The 25,270-nt window shown below is 37.5% G+C and overlaps 1 protein-coding gene across 6 annotated transcripts in view; it reads left to right on the forward strand.

Moving 5' to 3' along the window:
* The window catches only part of thrb (thyroid hormone receptor beta), a 140,789-nt gene that overhangs the window by 14,285 nt on the left and 101,234 nt on the right, over positions 1-25,270 (forward strand). The window contains exon 1 of one of the 6 annotated variants that reach the window (XM_053490155.1): positions 24,578-24,985. The exons of 4 other annotated variants lie outside the window; for them this stretch is intronic. The gene's annotated coding sequence lies outside the window, so the exon portion shown is untranslated. Of the gene's footprint in view, positions 1-24,577; positions 24,986-25,270 lie in introns of those variants that run through there. One more of the 6 variants, XM_053490157.1, reaches the window with a different exon arrangement.

The following is a 25,270-nucleotide window of genomic DNA, read 5'->3' on the forward strand; positions in this document are numbered from 1 at the left end:
CGCAAACAGTTAGCTGTGTAATAATTTGAGGGAGCGTTCTGGTGTGGGCTACAAAATGGAACGGAGCGATAAAATTATCAGCAATAATTATCAGTTATCAGTAAAGGCTTATATGTTTTGCCTGAGCTGGAGATTTTGTAACTTTTAGTTCTGAAAGTTTAGTTTTTTTGTATAATTATTTATTTTAAGTTAAGTTAAGCCTTTATTTGTCACATATACATTCCAGCACAGTGAAATTCCTTCTTCGCATATCCCAGCGTAACTGGGGTCAGAGCGCAGGGTCAGCCATGATACAGCGCCCCTGGAGCAGATAGGGTTAAGGGCCTTGCTCAAGGGCCAACAGTGGCAACCTGGTGGAGCTGGGGATCAAACCCCGACCTTCCGATCAGTAACCCAGTAATCCACAGCCTTAACCGACTGAGCCACCACTGTCCAATATTTTAGTGTGTGCCGGAAAGATAAAAACGTAATCGCAGCACCAAAACTCGCGGTGAATCATGATGAACCGTACTTCCGGCCACCGCGCGAAGCTGCGTAGGTGAGATAGGGGTATTATACCAGGCATGGTAGCACTTTCAGCAGGAAAACATAAAATCTGATAGTGTTGTGTCACCGCGCGGTGACCGGAAGTACGGTTTATAATGATTCACAGCGAGTTTTGGCGTTAATTTTTTTGCCGGGCAATCGCGGCCGCTTACGGTGCCTAACACCGCATCTTCCCGCGAGTCAAACTGCATAGGTGAGATAGGGGTATTAAGTATTCCTCGTATTGTAAGTAATGACAATGTTTATTTTTGATAAAATGCTGTATGTATTTAAAAAATAAAAGTAGATTTTTCTAAAAAGAAAACCAATAAATTTTTGTTTCTCTTATATATTTTTGCATTGCTGTTTAATTAAGCAAATAAATCGATTAATCGATTACATCCTTGGTGGAATACTTGATTACTAAAATATTCGATAGCTACAGCCATACTTCAATCAGTTGGTGTTTTGATTATAGTGGTCTTATAACTCTCTTCTTTAATACTACTGATTAAGCATGTGTGACTCAGTAGCCATGACTCTAAAGGCCCACTTTTGTTTTGGTAGGAATGAAGTCATTACTGCGTATTTGATTAGAATCAAGAAAAACAACAAAAATGTGTATAATTAAACTACTAAAGGGCAGGCATTTCCAGTAGAGCTTAATGTTTCAGTGAATTCCTTCAGTAGAGCATGGTGTGTGAGTTGGCGAATACCACATAGTGTTGGTGTGTACGAATATTAGTTACTTTTACTGCCTTGAGGTTGATTACTTTCCAATAACGGCACATTCCAAAGTGTTTTATTCATAAATATCAGCCTCTATGTCAGGACTCTACAATGCACAGGTTCATGTGTCTTCACGTCATTTTGTTCACCAACATCCATTCCATGGTCAAAGGTCTCTGAGACTGTGTGTGTGTGTTTTGTTTTTTTCTCTTCACATTCTGATGTTTGATTTAAACATTAACTAAAGCTCCCGACCTGTATCTGGATGATTGTGTGCATTGTTTTAATGCCACATGATTGGCTGTTTTAAAACACGCATGTAAGTTCATGGGCATTTTTCGAATACGGTTTTGTGTTTGAATCCAATGTTAGGACTTTAATTGGGATTTGAAATACACGAGCACATTTTTGTTGATAACTAACACTAAAGCATCAACGAATGTTGCTTTTGATTGAAACCTTAGCGATCTATGTTTTCAAGGTCTTCTGTTTTATCGTGTAATCAGAACTCTTAGTATTTGAAATGCAACATATTCTTCACAACAAACCATTTAAATCGTGGTGCATTTCAATGACTTTCCGATGGATACATTGCTTGGGCTTCGAGGAACTATTGACAGACCATATTTTTACCCAATTGACCTTCTTATATGGATCAATTCATCCATCGATCCATCATCTATACCACAAATCCTGTGTAGGCTCCAGGCACAAGGAGGGATACCTTTTCCAGGGCACAAGGAAGGATACAGTTCATCGCAAGGCATAAGCACACACACACACACACACAGTCGTAAACTACAAGCAATTTACTGTAGAATTGCCACACAGCCTCGACCACATGTTTTGGGATTGTCCAAGGAAACCCACCAGAGACTTAGAAGAATATATATCACCTCACACACACAGACTTCAGCAGAGATCGAACCCCGAACCCTGAAGGTGTGAGGTGATTTAAGCCATGTGCCACCGGCCTACACACACACATCATATATTCCTTAATTCAAGACAGAATTCCTGTGCATGGACGTGAAGCATACAGTATGTAAGAATGTAAGAAAGACGAATCGTCCTCTGCTGGACCTCCAGTCCATCGTAGAGCACCATACACACATGTTCACACATATGGGCAATTTAGTGCATTCAACACCAGACAGTCAGGATTAAAAATAGGATCAGGATTTATACTTCAAACACACAAGACCTTCAAAGCTTCCAAACAATTATATCACATGTAGGTCACAGAACCCCTTAAGGCTATTAGAGAAATATTAGGCTATCACATAACCTCTAGCGCTTTCAGTGTTGTTGTAAGGCTTATCTGGATTTAGTGAACTTTCCCGCTCTTTATTGATATACAGCGAACACTCCAGTTGTGCAATCAGTGGCCTAGAGGAACCTTCTGATTTAGATACACTATCTCGTCATACAGGTTTTATCTCAGGGGTTGAAGTAATAATAGTAATAAGAATAAAAAAAAAAAACATAACACCACCACTAATCTTTATCTTACATCGATTTTCGGGGTCTTTAAACACTCATGATTCCTTCATAAATCTTTCACATACTGTACTGTGTGTTCCTCTTTCTCTGTCTGCTTTTCCATGTAACATCTATTGTTCATTTCGTTTCTGTTCTTAATGAGGTCATGTTGGCGCCTTTTGCAATCCATAGCAGCTCAAGACACACACACAAAAAAAGGATCTACTGTACAGTACTTCCTTGCCTTAAGTTCATGTCTCACTGCTGAATGTAGAACTCAGACAAACGTTGTCACATTCAAAGCTGTTCATTATTATTTGCATTTTTTTTTAAGCAGAGCTCACGTTTCGATCAGTGTGGAGTTTCTGTAAATCTCTTCCTCTTGTTGTTTTACTTCTCAACATGCCAGTATATGGATTGGTGTGTAGGTGCGAATGAAGTGGCTCCTGGAGATAGAACTTAAGATTTCACTAGTAATCAGAATAATAGCCTGAATGTAAATATTAGTCGTGTAAACACTTGTTGTAATAAATGTATTTTTTTCGGTGCATGCTTGTGGGACACGTTGGGGTGATATTAGGTGACGTGACAAGTTTCCAGGAGGGAAATTTTGCTTCTGTTTTTTGCAATGGGTCTCTGGCTGAGGGAGGGGCACTGATCGGTTCACCGTATCACATGTACTAAATCATGTAACCAATCATAGATGAGATGGAATACTTGAAACCAATCATAACGCAGTAAGCGGGATTTATGGGAAATGACACAGTAGAAAGCCTCAAAATTGGAGAAATGGCACATGTACATGTCCGGTATGTTATCATTTAAATATATAATAGGTTTTCGCATTTTATATTCTGATTTCATACTGTATTTTTGTGCATGCATTTCTCATCAGATTAAAATCCTGGTAAAAAGTAAATCTCTAAATCAGAATCTCTAACTGGAATGATTTCAATCACATTATTGAAAATACTGTCCATGTTAACGTATTTACTGTGAAGCCATCAGCCCTCGCTCTGATCACGACCTGGTGTCACGCACAGCCCCTTCAGCTTCATAACACACTGCTTTTCTGCTCCACCTACAGTACGTAGATGCCCTATGGCTCTGATAGTAGGATTATATGAGTCCCCACATGCATGCAAACGGCATGCAAATCCATGCGGAACGTTTTTTATCACAAAGTGTTTAAGAAAGACGGACGTGTTTATGCTTGCATTGTTTTCCGTGATTAGGCATTTTTCTTTCTTGTTTTTTTTTTTTTTTTTTTGAGATGGCGCCTATTCCTTATTTTCTTCATTGCTCAGCACCTCTGATCTCGTACATACGCTCTTTAATTACAGTCACGTCTCGTACATCTGATGACAACTGACAACGGTTTTAGCTTTTTTTTTCCAGCAGGCCCATGTAGGTGTATTTCTAAAGCTGCACACCTTGGAAGAACATGTTGTAGCAGGAAGCAGGCCTTGGCATGTATGTGAATGGACCTCCATATCAGAAGATAAAAGACACTGAATGCTGCCCTTGGCTACAGGTTTTGGATGCTGTACAGCTCTTTGAGGTTTAACTGAGTATAAAACGTAACTGAATCCAAGAACATTAGCCAAGGGCTTTCAAAATTCTAAGAAGAGGGCGCATCGTATATTCAAGTGTGTGTGTGTCTGTGTGTGTGTGTGTTTTTTTTTAAATAATAATAGTAGTGCGCAAAAATATAGGATTTACAGATAATCACAGGAAATTACACAAGAGATCACCACTATACAAACCAAGACTGGAAGCCAACCTGTTTTTCCAGACTACAGTTTACATTTACGTTTTCAGCCTTTGGCAGATGCTCTTACGCATCAAAAATATCCTCCTGCTATTATAAATAGGTCACGGTCTAAGGAAACTACATGGTGAGGATTTAGTACAAGTAGTTCGAGAAAGAAAGAAAAACAGTACAAAAATAATGCTTGTTTAAGTGCTTGCTGAAAAGTTCGACTATTTCCAGTCTGTGACTCAGCTGTTTGTTTGACAGCCTGGGGAAATTCATTCCACCAACAAGGCGCCAGGGACAGAAGAGTCTTGACACATGTCTTCTTTGTCAGGTTGATCGGTGCTTGAGGTTCAAACATTATATAATGGCGTTACGTCTGTAACTTTTAGGTAGGTCTGGACTGGCCTGTTTTGTGCTTCGCCTTAGGCAAGTATCAGTGTTTTAAATTGTATGCGATTCTTTGGATGCAAATCTCCATACAGCCAGTAGACGCACCATGGGAAGATGGTTGAGACTCACGGAGGCCGGGAGATACTGTCGGTAATGCAGCTGTACTGTATACTGGATCATTTGCTATGGCGGCATGGTACATAGGGAAGACCTGGCAGGAGCATGTTGCTTTAACTAAAGGCGAATGACATGACAAGGAATTGATTAAGGACTTCCGTGACATTTTTGGAAAGAAAAAGCCGGAGTCTCCTGGTTCTGTGCAGGATCAACATAAGCACTGGCCTGATCTGATGGCCTGGGGCTGGTAAAAATCTGAGCCGTAACATCAAATCAGGTATTAAGTCACATTTTGGGTATGCATATTTTTAGATTCATAGTTTAATAAGCTTTATTCTGATACGTGGTTTATTTTTAGAAAAATCAATTCAATTACGTATCATTTTTAAGTTGTATACATTTGCATTTAAGGTGGTAAAATCATGCTGTTACGCTACAATCCTACAGGTGGTGTGCTCCAAAATATTCACAGATTCAAAGCATCTTTTAACATTATGTTATATAATTTTTATCTGTTGTCACCCAAATGAGGATGGGTTCCCTGTTGAGTCTGGTTCCTCTCAAGGTTTCTTTCTATTGCCATCTCAGGGAGTTTTTCCTTGCCACTGTCGCCTTCACCCAATCTCATTATTATCTAGACACATTTTTCTCACACATACACACTTCCATAAATTTTCTTTCCGAATTTTCTTTTTTCATTTTGTGAGACAATGACCATTGGTAAAAGCGCTATAGAAATAAAATTTAATTGAATAAAATAGAAGCAAGTTTTTTTTTTTTTTATAGAATTGAACATTTTTGTAGAGTAAATCTTACGAATAAATAATCTCAATCGAGATAACCGTGATACATCCAGAAACGTATCAGGCGTTCCCTGGTGATTCCCGTTCCTATTTATCACTGCATCATGTGCGGTTGCTGAGACATGGCCATTGCGAGTTTGTTTACGAGGAGTGGGTCAGAAAAATCTGCTAAAATGATTTTTTTTTTATATGCAAATGAGTATTCCCTGGCATAGTAAGAAAAAAAAAAACTTTTAGACTTATTTTGCTATTCCTAAAAATAACTTTAAAATGCATGTTTAAGTTTTTTTTATGACAACTGGAGTTTGTCTGGAGCTTGGATAGTGTTTATTAACAGTGTTTAAGGATTAAAATGTTGTTAAAGTCGATTTTGTAAAATTTGTGAAAATATCCTGTGTGTCTTTATATCTAACTTGATATGACGGGTCTCCTATGTACTATATGTCGGGCTAGTTTGATTGACGAGTCGCTGTCCCATTTAGCACTGTGACGATGTTTCAACGCCCCCTAACACCGTACTATTAAAGAACTCAAACATAATTCCTAAATCACAAAATTACTTAGCCTGCCAAACTAATTTCCCATGTTCGTTCAGTGGTTGTCCTTTGATAAGCTAAGCAGCCACCAAGTTGTTTGTTAGCCAGCAAGCTAGCTACCATGCTAAACTTGAAGCAGGGTAGCTAGTGTTTCTTGTGTTTTAAGTCGTTCTGAAACTTTAATATTTTTCTAAATAACGTGTAGCAGTATTCTGTAATATATTTATAATACATGACATCATAACGCTGAGTAAAACTTTAACACATCTAATTAGCTCACAAGTACACACATTTCTGCGCTGCCTCATTCTAAGACGTTTTAAGCTCAACGAGGCAGCTTGTCGATATAAAACAGCGATATAAAACAGTACCCATTGCGTCATGTGGCGTGACCTGAAATTTCTCGAGGGAGATCACAAGATCCTGACATAAGGACGAATCTCCAACAGCCCAGACTCGCAATCATAAGTTCCACTATGTCACATCAAAAGGCTCATATTGTGGGAACTTTGCTTTAGAGTTAGATGTAACATTTTAAAGCATACAACATTTTACAAATCCACACAAGAAAAAAATAAAATGGAAAGATTATATCTTGGGCTATGCAGTCAACATGAAGCATTTAATGGGGAGTTGAAGAAGAGTTATTGAGGAAGATGATGTCAATGGAAATGGTTAGAATAAATATACAAATATTCAGGCTTTTATTTGTTGGGTGCATCAAAGAACCAATTTGGAGTTAAAATAATGTTTTTTGTATTGTACTGTTATCTCTGTACATCTATAAATAATTTATTTTAGGCATCTAACTGGGTCAAAAATGTGTCTGTAGACAAGTAAATCAAAATCTGTGCAAAAAATAAAACAGCAATTTTTTCCCCCCACCCATCATAGTAAGTCACCAACCAAGTACCAACCAAGGATGGTGTAGGCTAACACATGCTTCCTCTGACGTCGGACCATATCTTTTTAAACTGTTGCTCACGTGTCATGTAACACACTCAGACTTTAGCTTGCATGAGCTCACAGAGGCCCATGATTGGCTAGTGTCTAGTGGATAGTGGCTTTCATTGATGTAAGAGTATGAGTAGTAAAATTAGAAATATAATAATATAATATAACTTATATAATTAGCAAAATAAGTATTTATAATATTGATAATATTTTTGGGTGGCTGGAACGGATTATCTGCATTTACATTGGGTGTTTTGTAATAAAAAATTTTGCCCTAAGAACTTGCCTCCAGAACATATTAAAACCATATATGTTGAGGTGCATTTGTAGTGTACATCCATTAGAAATTTGGAAAGTCCATTTCTCTAACTCCCGACCCCGTTGACGCCCATGATGGATTTATTTTTCTGCCAGGGGCAGTAAACTAGAAGTGGTTCATTGGCATAGCCCTCTCGATTTGAGTCTAAGTCTATGTTAATGTCGTTATACCCTAGCAATTCTATTGTCATGATCCACTGCTAGTGAGGTGTTTAGGCTAACACACCTCCGACAGCCAGTTAAGTTGATTTGTTGAGTTTTTAGTCAAACACTTGCATTGTTTACAGTTTTTTTTTTGATTGCTGTGGGTGATGTAAGAAGTCCGATCACTTAAATTGTAGGAGGTCGTAGTAAGTGTCTGGGGAACAAACAGTTACACATCAGAAAGTGTGTCCATGAGTGTTTGTGTGTGTGCGCGACTGAAACATAAGTTTGTACTGAATTTTAGTTGTGGGATTGCAGAAAGAAAATTACATGTTTTTACATCGAAACCTAAAATTGCATATAGGTGATAGAATGTGCTTTGCAGCTCAAAGAGAATGCATATGAAAGACCAAAATTATGAGAAGCTAAGACTTTGGGTTTGACTCGTCTCCACGGCTTAAAGTTTTTCTGAAGCAGCGGTATCAGCTGCATTCCTCCTGAGCCGAAGCGCTGCTGGGTTTATTGTTTTCCCTGCTCTAAGACTCCATTTGTTGCTAAAGTCCTATGAAAAGATTCAGGAGCTATTGTTGGAGATCCAGATACTTATTAGGTGTATATACCATATGCGGTTGAAGGTGGTATGTACTCTTATCATTATGTGTCAGAGTCATAGTAGATCTGAACGACCATGGCTTTCTAGCTTCATCGAATTAATGTACCATCAGAATCGATCGGCACAGTGCCAGAACGCACCCAACAGCTGGCAAGCCAGAAGCTGTCTGAATGTTGGCCGCGACACAAGGCTTCTCATAACAACGAGCTAGCCATCTAGGGTGATGGGTCACAGCTGTCCAGCTAACCACACACACATACACAACCACACACTCAGCGAGATCTCTTGATCCTAAAAAAGTGATTTGAACAGATCATATTTGTCTGTATAATACTGTTTTCTTAAATATACAGTATGTACATGTATAACCACACTAATGTAGGGAATCATGACCACCATCCTATAGGCTTTTCCATTGATTCATCAGATTTAGTGAAGTTTGTCAGCTGACCGTTCAGAAGGCCGGGGCATCAAGCCAACAAACCCGTAGCCTTCAGGAGTAAAACTTTCCCATAAGCCCCTGCAATTTCATGGAATTTCCTTTTCAAAACAGTAGAAAAACCTACTGGACAAATCTATTCATAAGTATAGTCAGGAGACACAGTCAAGAGCATGGTAATCACATTATCAGGACATAAGCACTAGATTTTTTTCCCCACTCCCACTTTATTGTTGTCTTTTTGCACTTTCCTCATTGTCATTATGGGTTTTTTTATTTGTTTGTTTTATAAGAGTACAATTTTACCAGACACCTGCTTGCAAAACCTCGGAAGACAAAAAAAAAGGACAAACCTGTGTTTTTCATCTTTATTGTTAGAGATTAAAGAACAAAATAGCCTGTGTGTTTCTCTTTAGTATGATACTCAAATTAAAAGCTTACATCAATTAAATTGTCAATTAGATTACCTCTAAACAGAATCTAGGCAAGTTTAATACACACCCTGTAAAATGCAAAAAAAAAAAAAGAAAGAAAGAAAGAAAGAAAATGCTTGTTTTTTTTCCATGCAAACACTGCACACATGGGCTTAGATTATTTAAAGGCGACTTTTCATCTTCTTGGCTCGTTTACAGAACTCCCTTCTCTTTCTCCCATCTGAGCAAACTGAATTGTTGCAGTTCAAAATTGAGCCTGGCTCAGATGGCTGAAACCTCACCTTCCTCCACATTAGCAGTAGACACCGAGCCAATCGTGGATTGAAGTGAATAACAGATTGTGTTTGGTGCATACAAAAATGGTCTTTGTTGGCATTATTGTTGTTTTCTTTTTCCCCTCCCCTCCTTTGTGCCCCTCTTTTATTTTGTTTGGTTATTTTTAATGCCACATTTTATAAGCGTAAGCTCTTTGTCGATTCTTTGTCTTACTATGTTGAAGTCAAGCTGTATGGCTTGCTAGAGAGGTTCCTAGTTGGATGGATGCATTGATAGAAAAGTATAGTGAATACCATAATAACGGTTATACTAAAGCATATTATGGTATGTACTATACTGTAGTTTGTATAGTTATACACCGGAGTACTAACCTACAGAAAAAAATACAAAATATAGTCATTAAAAAAGTCAAAACAAATCTGCAGGTTTCTTGTTCAAATAAAGTCTTTCAAAATAAATAAATAAAAAACAACAAGAATTATGTGTTTTAATCTTCAATACAGACAGTAACATCCTACCTTAGGGTTGAAACAGAGATCTTCCTGGCAATGCTAAGGCGCAAAATTGACATATTTTAAACGAAACAATTGCATAATTTTCAGTCATATGACCAACTATTTTTAGTTAAAAAGCACACACACACACACACACACACACACACACACTGTAAGAGTAAAAAAGGCAATAAAATGTACAACTTCACAGCACAACTTTAACAGCATATATTAGCATGTTGTACTAGCATGTTTTACTAGCATGTTGTACTAGCATGTTTTAGGATCCCACTTTATTTTCCTGCTAATATCAGCTGGATTGGGTTGCCAACTGTCCTGTAAAATACAGAACTGTCCCTTAATTGGAAACTAGAAGACATATTAAACTAATTTTTCAATATTTTTTTAAAAATAAAAGGGAAGGAGAAATTGGCAGAAGATAAAGGTGTGCAGCTGTTTCCTCTATGAGGACAATATTATGTAACTTAAGCAGTAAAATGGGCAAGTATAGCATTATGCTAAATCTGTTTTGCTGTGTTGATAGCTTACAGAACCATGGGATATAATTTCATATGCAATGTTTAAATTAAGGCAAAAGGTGTGTTTTGTTCTTTTTGAGAAGTTCGCTCAGGGTGCCACACACACTAGAGCCACAGCCTGAGGGGGAAATTAAGCTGTCACACCAACAGAGCAAAAAATTATATTAAAATTATAGCAAAAGTCAAAACACAGAACTTAATGCTGTGCAGTCTGCAATAACTGATAGATGCACTACAAAACGTAATGTAAACCAACTGAGTAACAAATAACAAATATTTGTAAGAACACATACATGCTACACACCTCATTCATGTACTAAATAGTACATATACTAAATAGGAAAAATAATATACAGGAAGTGTTCAAGTCAAACCAGGATTTGTGGTAAAATTCGCCACCCCACAGCCCCCAGAAAAGAAAGAAACAAAACCCGCCCTCCATCTGCCCCCGTGCCTTATTTTCGTTTCACTGGATACAGATACTGGATATCAGATCGGTGCTATTTCTCCTGGCTTTGTGCGATATTTGACTAATGTGATACAGTTTAAAAATGTAAAAAAAATATATATATATTTTTGTAACGCTAACTGCTCCAAAAGCTAAAAAAATTCATGACGTCCAAGGTAACAAGTGATGGAAAACCAGGCAAAAAGAAAAAAAAACCTTTAGGACATCTTGTCTTTTGAAAACAACACAAATGTGGTGCATCTCCAAACCATAATTCATTCTTAAGTTCAGATTCTTTCGATTTCGTGACACGCTACTTTTTCTGCTCATGGTCACGGTGTCATTTACATAAACGTCACTAAGGATTCGATACATCAAAGGAACTGTGCATACCTCAGTATTTAATGAGGGTGCTCCAAGATCGAGTGTATGAGGTGAAGAGAGACAGAGAGAAAGGGGAGAGACTCGGGTATCAGGTGTGTGTGTGTGTGTGTGTAGGAGGTGTAGGAGTGAGATTCCATGGGCTTTTGTAAAGCCGAGGCAGGGAGGACCTTTTTTGGCCGACTCTACTTTGTTCTGTCATTCCTGTCTGTTTTGTTGTTGTTGTTGTTGCTTTTCTCCATGAACCTCACACCTGTAACAGGCTGATGACCTGAGATGAACCTTTGTTTCTGTACTACACCTTTTCTAATAAGCTTTACTCACAATCAACATGTGTTCGCATTGCAGTCGTTCCCTTAAACGATGGCGGAAGATACTCATCTGTCTGTCTGCACAGTTTTAAGACACTTTCGCATGTTTGGGCCATTAAAGTTCTGTTATTTTGTACAATAAATTTTTTTTTATTTTTTTTTAGGACCAAATCATTTTTTTTGTGGCTTTTATTGTCAACTACATATAGTAGTATAGTACTGTTCAGTAAATAACAACATGCTACGTAAAACAACACAAAAAACAGTGTGCAAACAGTGCGAGACAAAATACAAGACAATGTGCAAGAATAGGTACTCTACGTTCAACAGTGTAAATTTGCAAATCTCTCAAACCAGACGGACATCTACCGCCTCTGCATCACTAATTCATAAGTGATTTATTCGCCATGGGCCGTATTCAGAGTCAGCAACACAACATCTTAAGTTACGTCAATATTTACATGGGCAAATATTTACGCCTCTGAAACTGAATTTAGTTTTTTCTTGAGCAGAGATTTCTGAGACATGTGTACACACAAGCAGTTGCCCTTTAAGCCTAAACAAACATTTTGCAGGAGAAGCAAATAGTGTTTTTAGTCTTGTGTTGTCGAGTGTAATACAGTGTAACGTAAAAAATTTAAACATGAAAAATAGCAACAACGTATAGTCTAGTACACTTCCTGTCAGTATATGGACAGGGAGTGTACTAGACTGTACGTTATTGCTATTTGTTGTATATACTATACTGCACAGCTAATACAATAGTTTTTCATTGGATTGCCTTTAGCTTTGATTACAGTACGACATCCTTATATATCATCACAACATTTACTGTATTTGCATACATTTTTGGCTGAGATCTTCTATCGGTCCTCTGTTCTGTAAAGTCTATTTCAGCATGTCCCCTTCAGACTTTCAGGTTGAACTCTCTACTCTTTGCTGGCCAGTTAATTTTTTACTGGGACGTTTTACATGATCTTTGATTATGATCATTCATAAATTTGTTTTTATACTTTCACAAAGTTCAGGGTTCATGACCAGTGTTGGGTGTAACATGTTACAAAGTAATGCGTTAGAGAACTTAGATTACTTTTTTTAATGTAACGAGTAATCTAACATGTTAGGTCCACAATTTAAGTACTAGGTTACGTATTTAGTTATTTTTTCAAAAATGTAATCCGTTATTCAGACAATTTATGTAATCCGTGAGCCAGACAGCAGTAATTCCGTTATTGTTTGTGTGTGAAAGTTGTCCTACAAGCCCCGCCCCCGATAACCTGTCCCCCTCTGTTATTCCTGTAGTTATGCCTCTACCTTATCGATGTGATTTGATTATGCAAGGACCAACACGCTGAGAGATGGTAACCTAATCTCAGCGGCAAAACTTACGGTGAGTCATGATAAACCGTACTAACGGCCACCGCGTGGAACTGAGTAGATGAGATAGGGGTATTAGTAGTTAACAGATTATGGGCCACTTCACTGAGTGATGATGGTATAATAATTATAAAGATCTTGACTAAAAGCACCATGCATGAGAAATCATTTTCTGCAATGAAAAAGTACTCTAACTAGTTACTTTTATCAGAAAGTAACGCTGTAATATAACTGATAACTCCTTAATGACAGTAATATTGTAATGTAATTAGTTACTTTAAAAAGTACTCTCCCAACACAAGGTTTTAATAATGTTAGACATTTTACAGTTTCAAACTCCTTAGTTGTTTTCTTTGGCCAATAATTTGTCCCTTCTGAAACTAAGCAATATCTTTCCCCTCAAGCGATTTCGTGTCTTACTAATGAAATCTACTCACTGCATCAGTTATGTTTAAAGAATTGTTTTGGATAAAACATATAACATATAACTGCAAAAGTTATTCAATAGAAGAACCTGCTTATTTAAATCCAAACATGGACTTTTTTTTTCCTGGCCAGACAGTGTATTAGCTATGTATACAATGGGACGGGCAGTCAAATCAAACTGGGACTTTCAGAAAAAATTATTTGAATGGCAAAAACGGTTTAAAGAAGGCCATATGTCTGTGAATGACGCTCCCGGTTGTGATGCTCCTGTACACGTAAATGAGAACTAACTGCACTTTGGAACAAGGTCAATCACACCGCTGCCAACACACATATCAGCACCATTCCATTTCATACGTCACGTTGCAATCAAACTGCTGCTGTCAAACCCACACAACATATTTTTACACTTCTACTAGAGGGTACTCGCGGCTCTGCCCACATGCTATTGGATGTAACTCAAGAATGGAGAGCTGCTTTAAAGTTTCAGCACAAATAACATCTCACTGTATGCCATAAGGGTGATGATGGTACGCTGCATGCTGTTCTGTTCGATGACGATGTCTATTGTAACACTGATGATGCTGCTGCCTACAGTTACAGTCACTAACAGTATGACATAAAAGTAGATGACGCTAGCGATATTAAACCTTATGGATTAAGAATTGAATGTTACTTAAGTTCATATGCATGTAAAGGCAGGCAAGCAAAAAACTTTAGGCAATGGTGTATGCACACACACATGATTTTACTGCCTATTATATTGTTTATGGTCATGAACAAGACTAATGAAATTGCATTTTAAATTAGATAATCGATGGATGATGTTTTGGTTTTGAATCCTTATCATTGACGATGATCTCACCTTGGATGTACAGGAACAAGTTCTATATAAAACAAGCCTTCAGACACTATCATTACCTTGATAACTGCGAGCCAAACCATTTTCCAGAACCTGGCAAACTCGGATAATTTGACCCTGTATTGTTTCTATCCTGTAATCCCATTATTTCTATTTGGCAATGCTGGTGCTTTTCTCTGTTCGTTTGTCTTAAATGCTTTCTCTCATGCGAAAAAATTCACTCTGATTCATGAACTGTAGCGCCGTCCGAAGAGACATCTCTGCAGGTTTAAACCAGAGCTTAGCTTTTTTATTGGAGAAATACTTTTGGACTTCATACCTTAGTGGCTATTTTAATACAAGAAAAAAAAAATTGCTCCTGTTCGGCTGAGTCACTTTGCCACTGTAGAGACCATCAGCTGGATAAGGAACATTAATCAAAATAAAAGAGTCCATTTAATCTCGCGTGCTGATTAAATCAGCTACTATGATGAAAGTTACAGCAGTATAAAGTCTCACTTTATATTCAGATATGCCACAATATCATGATTGTATTTTTCTATAAATAAATGTATAATCCGAATCATATGATGAGACCAGATAGTATCGCTTTAGTGCATTCGAGTGGATGCACTGTAATAATGTTCATTAAAGGTCAATGAAGTCTTTATTGCTAATTATTTCTCTTTATATTCACTCCAGACCTCAAACAGCTTAGTTCCTACTTACCTCCTTCCTCCATTTCTATCTAAATAGTTTTCAGTAGAACTGGCATAAATAGATTTTATAGCAGAACACTTAATGACAGTTCATGCCTTAAAGGTCCCATATTTTACGATTTCTCTAACAAGTCAACACAGGTCTCGGAGGTTCCTCGAAGTGTCTCTGCTAGTGCTCCCCCTCACATAATGCTTTTTTTTTTTTTTTTCTACCCTGTTAGACCTGAAACATACTTAATACTGTACAAGTACGTGAGTGCAAGCAACATTTAGCCCAGCCAGCACCACGTCTTCAGTAAATATACTCAACCTGCGCTGTTTCTTACCTGTGGAGGCGGTGCGATACGATATCATCACAAACGTAGGTGCCGTTTTGATTTGTTTTGCGATTTTGTAAGTATTGCGATTTCATAAATATTTAAAATAGATAATAAACTGATATGCTGCGTGAATAGTTTTAAGCACATGGTGCTGATGAGTTACTGTACTCTTAGAGGGTTTTCAAGACCATAGTAGTAACGGTATTTATGATGATGTAGTATAAATATACCCATTTATTCGTACAGCTCGACCTTTATATACTGGTCAGTCATGGCTGTTTTAAGAAAGGATTTTCTTGTATTGTTTCATGCTATAGTGCCCCTAGTGGCACGGTTGAGATTGCAGCTTGTTCTTGTGTTGCGGCGGGATGTGACATGTGACATGTCTAGAAATGTCTGCCTTTGTGTATTTGCATGAACCATGTTTTAGGCTGTGCACACCACCGGACGCATCATTTCAGTGTCTATGTAAATGATCTACTGCCGAACCACACCCACCATAGTGGTACATGAAAAAACAGGCCGAAAAAAAAAACAAAAAAAAACAGGCCAATGCAAAAATAAAAAAAGGACAAAAAGCAGGGAATGTTTTTTTTGTTTGTTTTTTTTTTGCATGAAGAGATTTCTTTAAGTAAATCGTTGATTGTGACTTCTATATGTGAAATCTTCTGTGACTCTTTGGAATTAACCCAAAACACAAATCAGAGATCCACACTAATCATTTTAATTATACAGATCTCACAGTAATGTAATAGTGGTATAATTAGATATGGTGATGGGAAATGGAAAAAAAAAAAAAAACCTCACTGGCAACCTTTTGAGATGTCGGTGTAGACACGTGAAAAACCTGAAGGTTCTTTCTAGTCACACAGTAATCCCAATAAAGATGGTAACTGGGTCAAAGCACTTTGTCCTGGGAAGAGAGTAAGTATTTCAAGACGATATCTATCAAAGCCTTTTTCTCCTTGTGGGATTGTTGCTGATGAAATCAGTATGAAAGCGCAGTACATTTTTCGTTGTTCTTCTTTATTATTCTGTAAAAGCACACACATTCTACACCTTGTTCTTATCAATTCAAGAAATTAATTAATGCTTTCGACTTATATATATATATATGCCTGTTTTTCTATTACAGACAGTTGTATCTTTAACTGTGCTAGATAGAAATAAATGGCATTACATAGAGCCTTTAATAGAAACAAGTGCCGTTCAAATCAAACCAGGACTTGGGATGACCTTTCCCATGAATAAAGGTGTAAAACCTATTGACATTTACAGAAGATGATGAGACGCTTATCCGCATTAAGTGAATGACGATTCTGGTGCCCGCTACCACCATTCTCCTGAACATTCAGTTGTCGCCAACTTGCGAAGACTTGCATCTGTCAGTGGGAACTGTACACACAATCATTCACCAACACCACTTGCACAGTTATTGCCACATCTCTATCTCGCTCCAAAGCGTTTCCACATGTCTCCAAAGGAGTTCCTGGGAGGCCAGAGTTTCAGACGTGAAGCAGGCAGTCTGATCATGGCAAGAAAACTTTCTACTTTCTACCTATCCAAGCACTAGTGAAACACTCTAAAGAGTGCATGAGTGTAGCAGGAGATCATATAAAGGAAATAAAGTGAGTCTTTACTCACGTAACAGTTTTTTTTCTTTATTCTGCACATTCAAAATAGACATACGATGAGTATGAGCTGAAAGGAAATAAAGACTTGTCAGTGAGAAATCCATAGTACTAGTCACTGGTTGATGATTTGCGCTGCAGACTTTCAGACTTGCTGGATGGACGGTGGATGAATAATTAATGGAGAAAAAGCTGTGCAAGCTTTCTTTTGAACTCCCTGTCCAGCCATCCCTCTTTCCCCTCCCTTCCCCTTGTTCCTCCACAATTCGGACTGGGAGGCTCATTCAGGGCAATGCACATTTAAAGACTGAACATGCTGAAAACATTTTTTTTTTTTTTTTTGAGTAGAAGGAAACAGTGTAGAATTACGGGTTTTCTTTAGGCACAGCTGCTATCAGGTTAAAACAAAAACATCGCCTGAACATAAAAAGAACATTTAAAAGATTTTTTTTTTTTTGCATTACTTCTTCAAAGATTGTTCAATCTGTCGTCCACTGTTCTGCACGTTTCTGATGTTAGGTTGCGTCGGGCTCTTTGCCAACCCTTGAGGCTGATGTTCTTTATACTAACAACGAAACTGGCACAGCTAACAAAATTGAGGTTTACCGTTTTCAATGGAAGTCTTATGTGTCTCCTAGGTAACATCTGCAAACCTGGAGAACTTGGCGAGCGAGTGTGTGCAACATGACTGTAATTCTTCCATAAACTCTTGCACCATATGAAAGGAGTTAAAGTATTCTGTTGTGCTCCCGAGACAGTTTCATTGGTAGCCAGCTACAGACGATTCAGTTGCAAATAAGCGGTTAAAGAATAACGCTCTCGAGAGCAGGATGCCGTAATCGCAGTCATGTTCTGCTTCGTGTTCAGGCCACTTTAAAAAAAAATCAGGACTAAGACTTGGTGATTTATACAGCAGATAGAATTCAGTGAGCTGTGATAATGTTCTCCGTGCTTCTTGACTCAGACTCTGCTATCAATTTCTTTTTTTCTTCAATTGAAGTGCTCATGCAATTTAATCGATCTTTTGTTGGTTGATTCATTTCACAAAATCAGTGGGTAAGTTTTCAATTTAGAACTGATTCACACATTTCACACTAGTTAGGCAAAACTACAAACTTGAATACTTGTAGAATAAAAGCAGCTTCCTTCCACTGCAAATACTCGTGTTTTGCAAGCATATTGCTGCTTCTTCTTTAAGTTTATACAGTATGTGGTTGGTGCAATATCACCAGATACTGGACTAAAGATTGTCAAGGAAAGAAATATCACTTTGTACGAGCCAGGCTATTTAAACAAAAAACAACACAAGTTACACAGAATTTTGATGATAATAAATTTTTTTTACACATATATATATTTCTATAAGAGATATAGCTGCTCAAAATTATGAGGATGAATACTGTCACTTTCGCTTTTTGTACTTTATAGAAAGTTCTAATGAGCGCTAAGCTCTAAGTATGTTAGCTAAGAGATTGGACTTTTAGCTGCTTAACACTGAACTTGTACCAGAATAAAAAACAAAAATTATATGATGTTAAGAAGGATGAAAAACCTTAAAAACTGTCTTATCTTGATTCATCTAAAACCAGTGATTCAAAGCTTTATACAGATTGTGTTTAATTACCTGCTTAGGTTCAATGTTGACAAGTTAGCATCTAGCTATCTAGTTGACAAGTTAGCATCTAGCTTCATCTTCTTCACCAGTGATAAATACCTAGTGGAATTCTGGTGTTACTCTTTTTATCGTCCTTAAGTCTTTTTGAAGCATAGAGAAAATTCATGTAAAGTTTTCTCAGCCAAGTTTCCATCATTAAATTAAATGTACTACATTTAATCATTCATTCAGGCCAATTTGGGAATGCCATTGAGCCTACTGCAGGTCTCTGGACTGTGGGATGAAACCCATCAAACACTACACCACAGTTTTGCCACAGTTGTATATCTTTTACACTTTTTTTTTATGCTAGTAAGGAATGTTACTATTGTACCTTCAAGCTAGAATTAAGAAGCCTCCGCTTCAATGAAATGTATAAATACTGTAGATAAGAGAAACAATAAATCGCTGGGGAACAAGAAAAAACAAATTCACCTGAAAAAAAATATGATTATAAATATTAATTAGACATATGGTTTGTGGTGGCATGGTGGTGTAGTGGTTAGCACTGTCGCCTTGCACCTCCAGGGTCCGGGTTCGATTCCCGTCTCTGTGTGCATGGAGTTTGCATGTTCTCCCCGTGCTTGGTGGGATTCCTCCGGGTACTCCGGTTTCCTCCCACAGTCCAAAGATATGCAGGTTAGGCTAATTGGCGTTCCCAAGTTGCCCGTAGTGTGAGTGTGTGTGCCCTGGGATGGATTGGCACTTTTTCCAGGGTGTACCCTGCCTCGTGCCCTAAGCCTCCTGGGATAGGCTCCAGGCCCCCGCGACCCTGAATACAGGATAAAGCAGTATAGAAGATGAGTGAGTGAGAGTATATGGTCTGTGTAAAAAATTATATATATAATTTTGAAATGTTAAACTATAATTACAACAAAATGAGTTTAAAGTTTATATAAGAGGTTAAACAGTTGTGATTCATCCACTGCTACATATTAACATCACCACATCTGGAGTTGTCTGATTTGTAATCGCTTTATTAGTCATGGTTGCTATTTTTATTTTAAAACTAAAATGAATTTTATTTTATAGCTGTTTAAATGTTTTTGCTTCCACTGTTTTCCCCAAAGATTTCGAGTATTTATAGTTTCTGGAATGTCAGTTTTCCCCCCCTTTCTAGTTCTAACGGCTAAACTACTCTACGAACAACATGGATTATCTGGGTCCGGTGTTTAGGGGCTGAGATAGGGGGTGAAATAAGAAAAGAATAAATGCCAATCAGTGTTAAGTAGGTGAAAGCACTTTAGCTCAGAAAAGTGAAATCCGTGGTCCTTTTAAACCCTTTTTTTTCTGCGTAGAACATTTCATACGAGTGCTTTTATGAGTTATGACATTTGACATTTTGATGGTGTGGAAATGCTAGATGATGAAAGGATAAGTTGATTTCGGGCTTATTATTCTTCTGAGGAGTATACACACCGATTACTCAAATCGCCGTGTCGCTTTTCTTGCAGTGTTATATAATAAACTGCTTTAATCTGGTAAAAGAGTACGAGGCTCGTGGTCCTGACAGTGGATCGATGTAGGTTATTCAGGGTTTCTCACTCTCATACACAGACACACAGACACACACACACACACACACACACACACACACACACGGAGCTCTCAGAGACAGCAGTGTGCTTATGTAATCAGTCTGCGGACGGCTGCTTTAAAACGTAGTCCTTACATGCTCTCTCTCTACTGCCGATTCAAGACATAGCTTGGGTGGGAATGGAATTTGATGAACCCTTTAATAACGTGCTGGGTCGTTATTGCTGCTGTAGTGCGTTAGTTATGTAGACGTGCCATGACAGGCGCAGGTAGCAGTAATGGCACCGGATCCAGTTTTTACATAAGATACATATGAGTATATTTAGCAGTTGGAAGTATGGAAGTCTTGGCAGTTGAATGGCCTGACTTAGAATCATAAGGGTGTGTGCAATACTTTATTAATTTATATATTTATTTATTTCTCTATTTTCAAAAAAAAATTGGCCAAGTCACTCACTTCACTTTCAAAGAATGTAGTAGTGAAACTCCATGGTATGTTGCACAAGGCAACTCTTTCTCGCACGCTTACATAAGCCTTCCCCTTAATCAAGTTGGACGAGGACTTGTAGCTCAGCCAAGCAGTTAATGTGCCAGGGGGATTTGGAGTGGTAGGGGGAATTAAAGTTAGGAAAAATAACAGATATTATAAATAGAGATAACAGACATTAAGAAAGAGAAACGTGCACACACACCGACAGAACATGCCAGTTCTTTGTATAGTTGCATTTTCACATTTTCACATTAAATTATAATAAATATACCAAAACTTGGTCAAAGACTATGGTTTAACATTACCTTCAAGTGGACAAAATTGCGTCTCGCAGGTCCATGAATTATAGCTAGCGATTCTGTGACTTTCCCAACTAATCTAAGTAGTTTTTTTTAGAGATGTATGCCACGCCACACAAACTAAAAGGGTATAATCCAAAACTTAATAATGGACAGTTTTATCATTGGAAAGTGCAGGAATAAATCTCTCTAAAGCTTTTAAATAGCTTGAATATTATTGTTGTTTAGCCTAATGTGTGATTATTTCTTGAAATGAATACAGACTGTGGGGGTCCATGGATACTTTTTGTACAACTAAAGTTTTGGCAGTGTTCTCTGCCTACAATCAGAGTTTCCGACCAGAAGCAAAAATTCTGTCATAAATAAATAATAACCATCAGTCTGTGCTACTTTATCATATTTTTTTACCTATTCCTATTGTTTTGATGCAAGGATGCATGCAAAAAACATATAAATCTCAGTTTTTTCGGTGTAATTTATTTTTTTTTGACACACTGGTAGCATGTTTTATGTTATCAGATTATAATCCTTGCTGTTCTAACACTGGTAGCAATTTCTGACAGGTCAGTGTTATGCTATCAATAAATAATCTCTGTTTTTGGTTTAAATGAGTTGCAGTTTCTGACTTGTTTTCACATGCTCACAATATAATCCCTGTAATTTTAATGCTGGTAGCAGTTTCTGACTTGTTTTCACATGCTCACAATATAATCCCTGTAATTTTAATGCTGGTAGCAGTTTCTGACACATCATTTTTACATGATTGGAATATAATTCACGTAATTCTAACACTGGTAGCATGTTTTTGACACGTTAGTTTTATGTAATCAGAATATTATTCCTATATTTTAAACATTAATACCAATTTCTGACATGTTTTTGGGTAATCCGAATACAATATCTGTAGTTATAAAACTGGCAGAAGTTTCTGACATGTCAGTGTTGTAAGAATATGACCCCTGTAGTTTTTAAATGGGTAGCAGTTTTTGACACGCTGTTTTTAATGTTGTCAGAATATAATCCCTGTGGTTCATACACTGGTTGCAATTTCTGACATGTTCTACAGTACATTATCAGAATATAATCTGTTGTTTTAACACTGGTAGCAGTTTCTTACAGTATGTTTTTTTTACATGAATATACTTCCTACAGTAGATTTAACACTTAGCAGTTTATGACACATTTGATTTGTTGTTGTAATATAATCCTAGTAGTTGTTACTGACACATTGTTTTTAGATTATCAGAATATAATGCCTATACAGTATATTTAATGCTGGTAGTACTTTCTGACATGTTGTTTTGTCATGATCAGAATATAATTCCTGTAGTTTTAACACTGGTAGCAGTTTCTGACATGTTATTGGGTAATCAGAATGAAATATCTGTAGTTTTAAAACTGGCAGCAGTTTCTGACGTGTCGGTGTTATAAGAATATAATCACTGTAGTTTAAAAATGGGTAGCAGTTTTTAAAATGGTTTTACATTGTTAGAATATAATCCTTGTTGTTTACCACTGGTAACAGTTTATGATGTCATTTTTACATTATCAGAATATAATTCATGTAGTTCTAACACTGGTAGCAGCTTCTGACACATCTGTTTTATGTTATCAGAATATAAACCCTATAGTTTAAACACTAAGAGGAATTTCAATTGACATATTGCTATAATATCAGAATATAATTTTTCATTTTAACCCTGATAGCAGTTTCTGATGCGTCTGTGTTATTAGAATATAATCCCTGTGGCTTTAACACCAGTGGCAGTTTTTGACATCTGTTTTATATTTACAGAATATAATCCATGTGGTTTATACACTGGTTGCAATTTCTGACACATTTTAAATGATCAGAATATAATCTGTAGTTTTAACACTGGTAGCAGTTTATGTTGTATTTACATGAATATCCTTCCTGTAGATTTCACACTTGTAGCAGTTTCTGACGCATTGGTCTTGTTATCATATAATCCCTGTCGTTTAAAAACTTGCAGCAGTTTCTGACACGTCGGTGTTACGTTATAAGAATTTAATCCCTATAGTTTCATTACTGGTAGCAGTTTTTGATATGCTTTTACATTCTTTAGAACATAATGCCTATAGGTTTAATACCTGGGTGCCATTTCTGACACATCTGTTTAATCAGAATCTATCCCTGTAGATTTACCACTGGTAGCAGGATCTGACAAGTCAGTGATACATTTTAAATAAAAGGGAAAACTATAATTCCCTTTTATTTTAATGCTAGTAGCACAATAAAAGCACACACACACACATGATAAACATTTTTAACACTAACTGTCATCCCACAGTTTACTGGCAATAGTAGATTAATTTTGCTATCGTGTTATGCATGCTGAGATGCTTTTCTGCTCACCACGGTTATAAAGAGTGGTTATTTAAAATTCCAAACCTTTACCCTTTCTTGTCAACGATGCATTTCCAGCCAGAGAACCACATTTAGCTGTTATGGCTTAAAGAGATGTCGCTGAATCTGGAATACTTAAAACCAGCCCATCTGGTACCAACAACCATGCCACTGTCAAAGTCACTGAGTTCACATGTTCTCTCTATTTTGATCTTAAATGTCCACATGAACTAAATCTCTTGACCTGTATCTGCACGTTTTATGGGTTTTGCTCTTGTTTTTTGCATTACACCGATGAAACAACCAGCACGCATATATAGGTGTTTTTGTTGTGGCTGGTGAGTGCACAGTATGTGTGCTGCATGGAAAGTACTGTATTTCCTGCATTTTTGCCAGCGTTATGATTGATAGGCCTGTCAATCCACTTTGTCACAGCCACCACACATCTTTACTATTAAATCTAATCCATATGCCAAAGATGAGTTATTCACCACAAGTGTGTTAGAAGCGCACTTTGGTCTCATCAGGAGTTTGAAACAGGCATGTGCTTGTTATTGGATACATTATATATCTGCATGGGTGTTTGAAAATATCACCAGTATCCCTACAGTACATTCCATTCAAGGTCTGTGGGGAGACGCAGCGGTTATGCAATTCAGAGAGGCAGCATAAGACAAAGTACAATATTTTGGAGAACTTTAAAGTCAAGTATTGCCTTTCAAGGCAATACCATAATTCCGTACGCTGGATGAGTGAAAATCTGAAACACATGGCGGGCAGGCTTTATCTCTGTCCACTTGGAGTGAGAGAATTCTTTGTGTGGTGCAAACCCAACATTTCCTCATGCCAGCGATTGGCAGTTATATTTGTGTGTTGACTGAAGAAGCAGGTATCTTGCATAATCTCTATGATGAAACCTAAAAAATGTCTAGTTACAATGCTTAATTCTGCATCCGACAAACCGTTTCCACCGGGAGGAAGTTAACTAATGTTTACAAGCCACTGGCACAGAAGCAGAAGTGAAGCACGGGTCAAGTGCAGGTCAAGCACGGGTCCTTTGAGAAGCGCCGGCGACCTAGCACTGCCGTGTTTATTGAGGCAGCAGTTTTTTTTCCACATCGCAACAAGATTCCCGAGATAGACCAATCTTCTTTCGTTCTCGTTGCATGTTACGGACGTGGCGGTTACGTGAATGGCATTTTTCACATACTCGTCTGCGTCCTTTTTTTTTCTTTTAGATCGGCAGGGTAGAAAGTGACAAAAACCAGACACGTCCCTGTTTTTCAGGTTTCCATGTCAACTGTTAAACGTTTACTGACTTCATGCCAACTATTCTGGGACGCGTTTGTCACTGTGCAGGAAGCAGTGTGGGGTTGCGAACAGATGCGTGAAGATCTTTTTAGAAATCTTTGCAGCCTTCTGCAGGATTGTTATCCTGATCCGCATCTCGAGTAGGAACTACCAACGTACATTTTGGAACGTGTGCACTGTGAGAAATGGTGACGGAGCACGGGAATAAAGCACAAATAGGTTTGATCCGCTTATTTTGACTTGAAAACAATCTAATAAAGTGGGATATTAGTTGAAGTAGATTTGTTTTGCTGTGTAGAAGATTCAGAAGTACACAAAACAGTAAGTACATATGAGCTATATTATTACGTTGTGTGTTTCTTTCATTCTTGGAAAGCTAGGAGATACGACAGCATAATATTGGTATTGTGATAAATTATGCTTTTTAAAGGTTTTGTGGCTAAAAGACTGACTGGAGCGGCTGATTTGATGTTATAATGTCTTTTTAATCTAAAAAAAATATCATATGTATGTTTGTAGATAGTATGCAAGGGCTGTATACAAATTGCAAATGTTGGGTAGTTTTTATGCAAACCTACAGTATATACATAAACCTGGTCACTGGCT

The sequence above is a fragment of the Clarias gariepinus genome, chromosome 28 (genome assembly GCF_024256425.1).
Source record: "Clarias gariepinus isolate MV-2021 ecotype Netherlands chromosome 28, CGAR_prim_01v2, whole genome shotgun sequence".
Lineage (NCBI taxonomy): Eukaryota > Metazoa > Chordata > Actinopteri > Siluriformes > Clariidae > Clarias > Clarias gariepinus.